The 9,395-nt window shown below is 50.7% G+C and overlaps 1 protein-coding gene across 1 annotated transcript in view; it reads right to left on the reverse strand.

Annotated features, from left to right (window-relative positions):
- Positions 1 to 4,199, reverse strand: part of LOC134602182 (transcriptional regulator QRICH1-like) — a 44,471-nt gene extending 40,272 nt beyond the window's left edge. Inside the window, exon 1 of the mRNA XM_063446797.1 lies at positions 3,935 to 4,199. The gene's annotated coding sequence lies outside the window, so the exon portion shown is untranslated. The remainder of the gene's footprint in view (positions 1 to 3,934) is intronic.
- Positions 4,200 to 9,395: the final 5,196 nt, after the last annotated feature.

Consider the following 9,395-nt stretch of genomic DNA (forward strand, 5'->3'; position numbering starts at 1 on the left):
GATGGCTTGCATGGGGTGTTTCACCCCATCACACTCTGTAATGATGGCTTGCATGGGGTGTTTCACCCCATCACACTCTGTAATGATGGCTTGCATGGGGTGTTTCACCCCATCACACTCTGTAATGATGGCTTGCATGGGGTGTTTCACCCCATCACACTCTGTAATGATGGCTTGCATGGGGTGTTTCACCCCCTCACACTCTAATGATGGCTTGCATGGGGTGTTTCACCCCCTCACACTCTAATGATGGCTTGCATGGGGTTTCACCACCTCACACTCTAATGATGGCTTGCATGGGGTTTCACCCCCTCACACTAATGATGGCTTGCATGGGGTTTCACCCCCTCACACTCTAATGATGGCTTGCATGGGGTTTCACCCCCTCACACTCTAATGATGGCTTGCGTGGGGTTTCACCCCCTCACACTCTAATGATGGCTTGCGTGGGGTTTCACCCCCTCACACTCTAATGATGGCTTGCGTGGGGTTTCACCCCCTCACACTCTAATGATGGCTTGCGTGGGGTTTCACCCCCTCACACTCTAATGATGGCTTGCATGGGGTTTCACCCCCTCACACTCTAATGATGGCTTGCATGGGGTTTCACCCCCTCACACTCTAATGATGGCTTGCATGGGGTTTCCCCCCCTCACACTCTAATGATGGCTTGCATGGGGTTTCACCCCCTCACACTCTAATGATGGCTTGCGTGGGGTTTCACCCCCTCACACTCTAATGATGGCTTGCGTGGGGTTTCACCCCCTCACACTCTAATGATGGCTTGCATGGGGTTTCACCCCCTCACACTCTAATGATGGCTTGCATGGGGTTTCACCCCCTCACACTCTAATGATGGCTTGCATGGGGTTTCACCCCCTCACACTCTAATGATGGCTTGCATAGGGTTTAACCCCCTCACACTCTAATGATGGCTTGCATGGGGTTTCACCCCCTCACACTCTAATGATGGCTTGCATGGGGTTTCACCCCCTCACACTCTAATGATGGCTTGCATAGGGTTTAACCCCCTCACACTCTGTAATGATAGATTGCACTGGGTTTAACCCCCTCACACTCTGTAATGATAGATTGCACAGGGTTTAACCCTCTCACACTCTGTAATGATAGATTGCACAGGGTTTAACCGCCTCACAATCTGTAATGATAGATTGCACAGGGTTTAACCCCCTCACACTCTGTAATGATAGATTGCACAGGGTTTAACCCCTCACACTCTGTAATGATAGATTGCACAGGGTTTAACCCCCTCACACTCTGTAATGATAGATTGCACAGGGTTTAACCCCCTCACACTCTAATGATGGCTTGCATGGGGTTTAACCCCCTCACACTCTGTAATGATAGATTGCACGGGGGTTTACCCCCTCACACTCTAGTAATGGATTGCATGGGGTTTAACCTCCTCACACTCTAGTAATGATAGATTGAACAGGGTTTAACCCCCTCACACTCTGTAATGATAGATTGCACAGGGTTTAACCCCCTCACACTGTAATGATAGATTGCACAGGGTTTAACCCCCTCACACTCGAATGATGGCTTGCATGGGGTTTAAACCCCTCACACTCTAATGATGGATTGCATGGGGTATAACCCCCTCACACACTGTAATGATGGATTGCATGGGGTTTAACCCCCTCACACTCTGTAATGATGGATTGCATGGGGTTTAACCCCCTCACACTCTAATGGTGGCTTACATGGGGTTTAACCCCCTCACACTCTGTAATGCTGGATTGCATGGGCTTCAAGCCCCTCACACACTCTAATGATGAATTGCATGGGCTTCAACCCTCCCTCATACTATGTAATGATGGATTGCATGGGGTTCAAGCCCCTCACACTCTGTAATAATGGATTGTACGGGGTTCAAGCCCCTCACACTCTGTAATAATGGATTGCATGGGGTTCAAGCCCCTCACACTCTGTAATAATGGATTGCATGGGGTTCAAGCCCCTCACACTCTGTAATAATGGATTGCACGGGGTTCAAGCCCCTCACACTCTGTAATAATGGATTGCACGGGGTTCAAGCCCCTCACACTCTGTAATAATGGATTGCACGGGGTTCAAGCCCCTCACACTCTGTAATAATGGATTGCACGGGGTTCAAGCCCCTCACACTCTGTAATAATGGATGGCACGGGGTTCAAGCCCCTCACACTCTGTAATAATGGATGGCACGGGGTTCAAGCCCCTCACACTCTGTAATAATGGATGGCACGGGGTTCAAGCCCCTCACACTCTGTAATAATGGATTGCACGGGGTTCAAGCCCCTCACACTCTGTACTTATGGATTAAATGAGGTTAACCCCTCTCACACTGTGTAATTATGGATCACATGGGGTTTAACCCTTTGTGTTGCGCTCACTCTCTGTATTGATGTATTACGTGAGGTTTAACCCTCTCACAATCTGTAATGATGGATTACATGGTGTTTAACCCCTCTTTTTGCGCTCACTCTGTATTCATGTATTAGGTGGGTTTAACCCTTCATGTTGCTCCCACACGCGAATGATGGAAACCCCTCGTTGCTCTCACACTCTGTATTGATGATCACATGGGGTCTAACCACCTCATTGCTCTCACACTCTGTAATGATGGATCACATGGAGTTTAACCCGTCCTGTTGCTCTCAAATGGTATTGATTGATTACACGCAGTTTAACCCTCTCATTGCGGTCACACTCTGTAATGATTGATGGATCACACAGAGTTTAACCCTCTCACTCTCTCTGTAATGATAGATTATATGGAGTTTAACCCTCTCACACTCTGTAATGATAGATTATATGGAGTTTAACCCTCTCACACTCTGTAATGATGGATTATATGGAGTTTAACCCTCTCACACTCTGTAATGATGGATTATATGGAGTTTAACCCTCTCACACTCTGTAATGATGGATTATATGGAGTTTAACCCTCCTACTCTCTCTGTAATGATGGATTATATGGAGTTTAACCCTCCTACTCTCTCTGTAATGATGGATTACGGTATATGGAGTTTAACCCTCCTACTCTCTCTGTAATGATGGATTATATGGAGTTTAACCATCTCACTCTCTCTGTAATGATGGATTATATGGAGTTTAACCCTCTCACTCTCTCTGTAATGATGGATTATATGGAGTTTAACCCTCTCACTCTCTCTGTAATGATGGATTATATGGAGTTTAACCCTCTCACTCTCTCTGTAATGATGGATTATATGAAGTTTAACCCTCTCACTCTCTCTGTAATGATGGATTATATGGAGTTTAACCCTCTCACTCTCTCTGTAATGATGGATTATATGGAGTTTAACCCTCTCACTCTCTCTGTAATGATGGATTATATGGAGTTTAACCCTCTCACTCTCTCTGTAATGATGGATTATATGGAGTTTAACCCTCTCACTCTCTCTGTAATGATGGATTATATGGAGTTTAACCCTCTCACTCTCTCTGTAATGATGGATTATATGGAGTTTAACCCTCTCACTCTCTCTGTAATGATGGATTATATGGAGTTTAACCCTCTCACTCTCTCTGTAATGATGGATTATATGGAGTTTAACCCTCTCACTCTCTCTGTAATGATGGATTATATGGAGTTTAACCCTCTCACTCTCTCTGTAATGATGGATTATATGGAGTTTAACCCTCTCACTCTCTCTGTAATGATGGATTATATGGAGTTTAACCCTCTCACTCTCTCTGTAATGATGGATTATATGGAGTTTAACCCTCTCACTCTGTATTGATTGATGGATCACGCATTGTTTAACCCTTTGTGTGTCAGTCAGGCCCCTGGCCCCGCCCCCGGTGGCCCCTGCAGACCTGTTGTTGGTGTCAGGTCCCCGGGTGGGCTGTGTGTTAACCCGTGCAGGTTAATCGCCGTGTCATGGCGGGTGATGGCGGTTTTTACCTCTTTGTTGCGGCTCAGTTTCCGGGCTCCCCGCTCGCTGACGATCGTGTCCTGGGCCCCAGGCAGGAGGTGAGGATGGGCCCTGGCTGTTGATGACAGAGGGGTGTCCCGCCTCCTTCTCCCGGCTCTGTCACAGTGACCAGCAACCGCCGCCGTGTCACAGGCTGTGGGGGGTCCAGGGCGCGCCGGCGGACATCTTGGATATTTCCACACGGGAACCCTGAGCCTGGGAACCGCGAGCGCGCGCAATGGGGGAGGGGAAGCGGGGGGCGCGAGCACCCGTATCACGTCACAGGGTGGGCGCGCTCCCGCCTCCAACACACACACACACTGAGCGCGCTCCCACCTTCTCACACACACACTGAGCGCGCTCCCGCCTCCAACACACACACATACTGAGCGCGCTCCCGCCTCCAACACACACACACTGAACGCGCTCCCGCCTCCAACAAACACACACACACTGAGCGCGCTCCCGCCTCCAACACACACACACTGAGCGCGCTCCCACCTTCTCACACACACACTGAGCGCGCTCCCGCCTCCAACACACACACATACTGAGCGCGCTCCCGCCTCCAACACACACACACACACACTGAACGCGCTCCCGCCTCCAACACACACACACACACTGAGCGCGCTCCCACCTTCTCACACACACACTGAGCGCGCTCCCGCCTCCAACACACACACATACTGAGCGCGCTCCCGCCTCCAACAAACACACACACACTGAGCGCGCTCCCGCCTCCAACACACACACACACACTGAACGCGCTCCCGCCTCCAACACACACACACTGAGCGCGCTCCCACCTTCTCACACACACACTGAGCGCGCTCCCGCCTCCAACACACACACATACTGAGCGCGCTCCCGCCTCCAACACACACACACACTGAACGCGCTCCCGCCTCCAACACACACACTGAGCGCGCTCCCGCCTTCTCCTCACACACACTGAGCGCGCTCCCGCCTTCCCCTCACACACACACACTGAGCGCGCTCCCGCCTCCAACACACACTGAGCGCGCTCCCGCCTTCACCTCACACACACTGAGCGCGCTCCCGCCTTCAACACACACACTGAGCGCGCTCCCGCCACACACACACACACATACACACACACTGAGCGCGCTCCCGCCTTCCCCTAACACACACTGAGCGCGCTCCCGCCTTCCCCTAACACACACTGAGCGCGCTCCCACCTTCTCCTCACACACACACACACTGAGCGCGCTCACGCCTTCAACACACACACACTGAGCGCGCTCCCGCCTCCAACACACACTGAGCGCGCTCACGCCTTCAACACACACACACTGAGCGCGCTCCCGCCTTCAACACCCCACATACTGAGCGCGCTCCCGCCTTCCCCTCACACACACTAAGCGCGCTCCCGCCTCCAACACCCCACATACTGAGCGCGCTCCCGTCTTCCCCTCACTCACACTGAGCGCGCTCCCGCCTTCCCTCACACACACTGATTGCATTCCCGCCTTCCCCTCACACACTGAGCTCGCTCCCGCCTTCACCTCACACACACTGAGCGCACTCCCGCCTTCACCTCACACACACTGAGCGCGCTCCCGCCTTCTCCTCACACACTGAGCGCGCTCCCGCCTTCACCTCACACACACTCAGCGCGCTCGCGCCTTCCCTCACAAACACTCAGCGCGCTCCCGCCTTCAACACCCCACATACTGAGCGTGCTCCCGCCTTCACCTCACACACACTGAGCGCGCTCCCACCTTCACCTCACTCACACTGAGCGCGCTCCCACCTTCACCTCACACACACTGAGCGCGCTCCCACCTTCACCTCACTCACACTGAGCGCGCTCCCACCTTCACCTCACACACACTGAGCTCGCTCCCGCCTTCCCTCACACACACTGAGCGCGCCCCTGCCTTCACCTCACACACACAGAGCGCGCTCCCGCCTTCACCTCACACACACACTGAGCACGCTCCCGCCTTCACCTCACACACACTGAGCGCGCTCCCACCTTTACCTCACAAACACGCACACTAAGCGTGCTCCCGCCTTCTCCTCACACACACTGAGTGCGCTCCCGCCTTCCCTCACAAACACTGAGCGCGCTCCCGCCTTCACCTCACACACACACTGAGTGCGCTCCGGCCTTCCCTCACACACACTGAGTGCGCTCCCGTGTTCACCTCACACACACTGAGCGCGCTCCCGACTTCTCACACACTGAGCGTGCTCCCGTCGTCACCCCACACACTGAGCGCGGTCCCGCCTTCACCCCACACACTGAGCGCGCTCCTGCCTTCACCTCACACACTGAACGCGCTCCTGCCTTCACTGAGCGCGGTCCCTCCATCACCCCACACACTGAGCGCGCTCCCCCTTTCACTTCACACACACTGAGTGCGCCTATGTTTGTGCCCTTTGAATATTCTCCAGTAAAGCACTTAACAGAACAGTTCTGGCCATAGCTATGATTCTGTCTGGCGGTATTATTGGTGTCTTGTCTAGGTCATCAAAGTCAGGAGCGTCAAATTGCCTGGAGAAGACTTGATTTTTCTACTACCAGGTCTATATGTAATTACATAGTTATAGTATGATAAAATAAAAGACCCCTGAGCCTGTCTAGAATGCAACCTCTTAGCATCACTGATGTAATACAATTTATTTATATATATATAGTATCATGTGGCAGACACTGTCCTTGTACTCATAACTTTTCTCCGAAACAACTGTTCACTATCCCCCTTGTTCGGTACCTTCCCTTATTCTAAACATCTATTACCAAAAGCGTCCTCCCTGGCAGTCATTTGGTTGGGCAAACTCCCGAATAGTTCCCAGCGATACTAGGTCGCAAACTCCCTGGAACTAAATTAAGGCTAAATTAAATTAAGGCTATTTAACTTTGCGGCTCCCGGTCACCTTGACCCAATGTGTTATTCCCCTTGTCGACCTGCCAGGAGAACGCTATTTGGAGGGACGGCACTACAAACTAATTGGAACAATCGCTCCCTGAGAACCAGGAGAAGCCCCCTTCCATTTGACTGCAGGAGCACCTGATATTTGACCAGCCCAAACCACAATTACGCCGTGTGGCCGGTCAAAACTTTACCCCGGGGGCGATTGGACAATTCTTTATGCCGAGCTCTATTTTGCTAATGTGGGCACTTGGACCAGAGCTATCCGGGGATGTATGACGTGGGGATCCTGTGTGTTTTTACTGTAGTTTGAAGGTGTTTTATGTTAGGCACTTTGTATCCGGGAGATGATTTGTTTAGCGGTCAGCAACTCAATTAACTCCCGGACACAAAGGCGATCTGTGCAGGCACTGTGTGTATACAATGGAGACCCCATGCTGGGGGTCTGTGTATAAAAGACCAAGCATATGGAATATAAATCTGTTGTACTCCCAGAACTATGTGTCATCTAGTTACTGGGGGGGAAGTAAACTATTCACTAAAGAGAGTGTGACGAAAGCACCTTCGTCACTGGTGTTTGGAGGGGCCTGCTTGCCAGCCTCTTGCCCCAGGACTATAGGCCATGTATTGGACTGGGATACAGACTGGAGAAAGGGCTTTTGTTCATGTCTCTTTCCCCCCAGTTCAGTCTATGGGACAGCCGAATGGATTGTGCCTATGGTGTTCGTTTATACGAACAAACTACCGAACAGCCGGACCACACACAAGTGGAGTGTGTCCCTCATTTACCTCCCAGGAGCTGTGGTTAACCGCAGCTAATTGAAGAACGGCTGGGTGGTCGCCGTTCGTATAGTCAAACACGTTGCGGCAGCCATCTTGTTTAGACAATCGCGTTCAGCGGTGTTTGGTCGTCGAGTTCATGGAACTCAAATCGGACACGCGACAGCACGTTTTAGTTATAACAAGCAGATAATCCTAGGTGGTGAGTAAGGTCTAGAATATGTGTAGCTAACGTATGAGATTGTGGTTTTGTTACCTAGGTCATGGGTCGGTTGCGGAGGTCTGGCCCAGTGTGAGTGTTATCAGCGGGCTGGTCGTGGTTCTGGTTCCCTGCTTGGGTCAGTATGGGTTTGGTAGAGGTTGCAATGCTGGTTGTTGTCCTGTGAATAAGTCTTCAGTATGCTCTACCTCTCGGTAGAGGTGTAGTTGGCTTGAGCTCAATAGAGACTACTGATGAGGGGTGGTAGCCCTAACCTAGGGGCTGTCGGGGGTGTGTGTTCCGTCTTGCGCCGTGATACGTGTTCTGTGGATGCGGTATTGTGTGTCAGCGCCTTCTCTAGCAGGCTCTTATAATAAGCATTAAACTAGTGTCGTAACTTGTGTAACATTAACAAGTATGCGTGTGCAGTAAATGGCATATAGGCATTTTATAACATGAACATTTTGTATCGCCTTTGAACAGGCAGGGGTAGGAGACTTCTCCCCCCCTACCTGTCAGGTGGCCTGTGTGTCCAGTCTCTGCCTTCTTTGAATGAATATTTCCGCAGTTGCTGGGTTCCAGGCTTGGGCTGTGTTTTGGTCGGGTTTGTTCAGTAGGCCCAGCTTCGTTAGAAGTGCGGGTGCTTTAGTCCCCGAGGAGAGTTTGTGTGTGGTCCCTTTGTGGGTGACTAGTAAGGAGCGTGGGTTACCCCAGTGGTATGGTATCCCCGCTGAACGCAGCTGACTGGTGAGTTCACTGAGTGATTTTCTCCATTGGAGAGTGGTTTTGGTTAAGTCCTGATAGAAGGTTAGTTGGGACTCTTCGAAATCCAGTGGAGTCTTGCCTTTGATCGCATTCATGATGTGCCCCTTGTCTTGGGGTAGGACACAACGGACGATGACATCTCCAGCAAGCGTGGTGGCGGCTCTGGGAGGTGTTGGTAAGCGGTATATCCCCTCGAATGTGAGCTTCCTTGCCGTTGCGGGTGGTAGTAGTGATTGCATGAGTCTCCTAATATAGTGTGGTAGGTCCTCTTTGTTTACTGAGGCGGGTATGCCTCTAATTTTTTTTTTTTTTTTTAAATTCTTTATTTTTGTTGTGCATGCTTTAACAACGTACGTGTGTTGCCACAACAGCAATTACACGCATAATAAACAAACATTTTCGAACATGGCAAGCAATATATCTGCACATTTTTATATCTTGTAAAACAGATGTGATATGCAAAGCGTGGGTCTGTGGGTATGTGGGTAGAAATCAAGATTGTTCTGTCTGTGCGTACATTAGGAAGGGTAGGTAAGAGTCGCATACCGGTTAGCACATTGCAGGATACAAGTTTTGGAACTGTTAGAGATTAGTCATACATTTTTAGTTTATAAGATATTCTAGGTCTGTCTGTGCGAAGGATAGGGGGAGTAGGCAATGAACTTTTAACATCTAGTGTATTATGAAATATAAAATATAAATCCAATTCCGATAATGTTTAGTCAGGTGATATTAAGCCTGTTCAGACTATCTGTGCCCATAATAGGGGGCGCAGGCACCAGTCGCATATCGGCAATCATAGTG

This window comes from Pelobates fuscus, chromosome 3 (genome assembly GCF_036172605.1).
Source record: "Pelobates fuscus isolate aPelFus1 chromosome 3, aPelFus1.pri, whole genome shotgun sequence".
Taxonomy (NCBI): domain Eukaryota; kingdom Metazoa; phylum Chordata; class Amphibia; order Anura; family Pelobatidae; genus Pelobates; species Pelobates fuscus.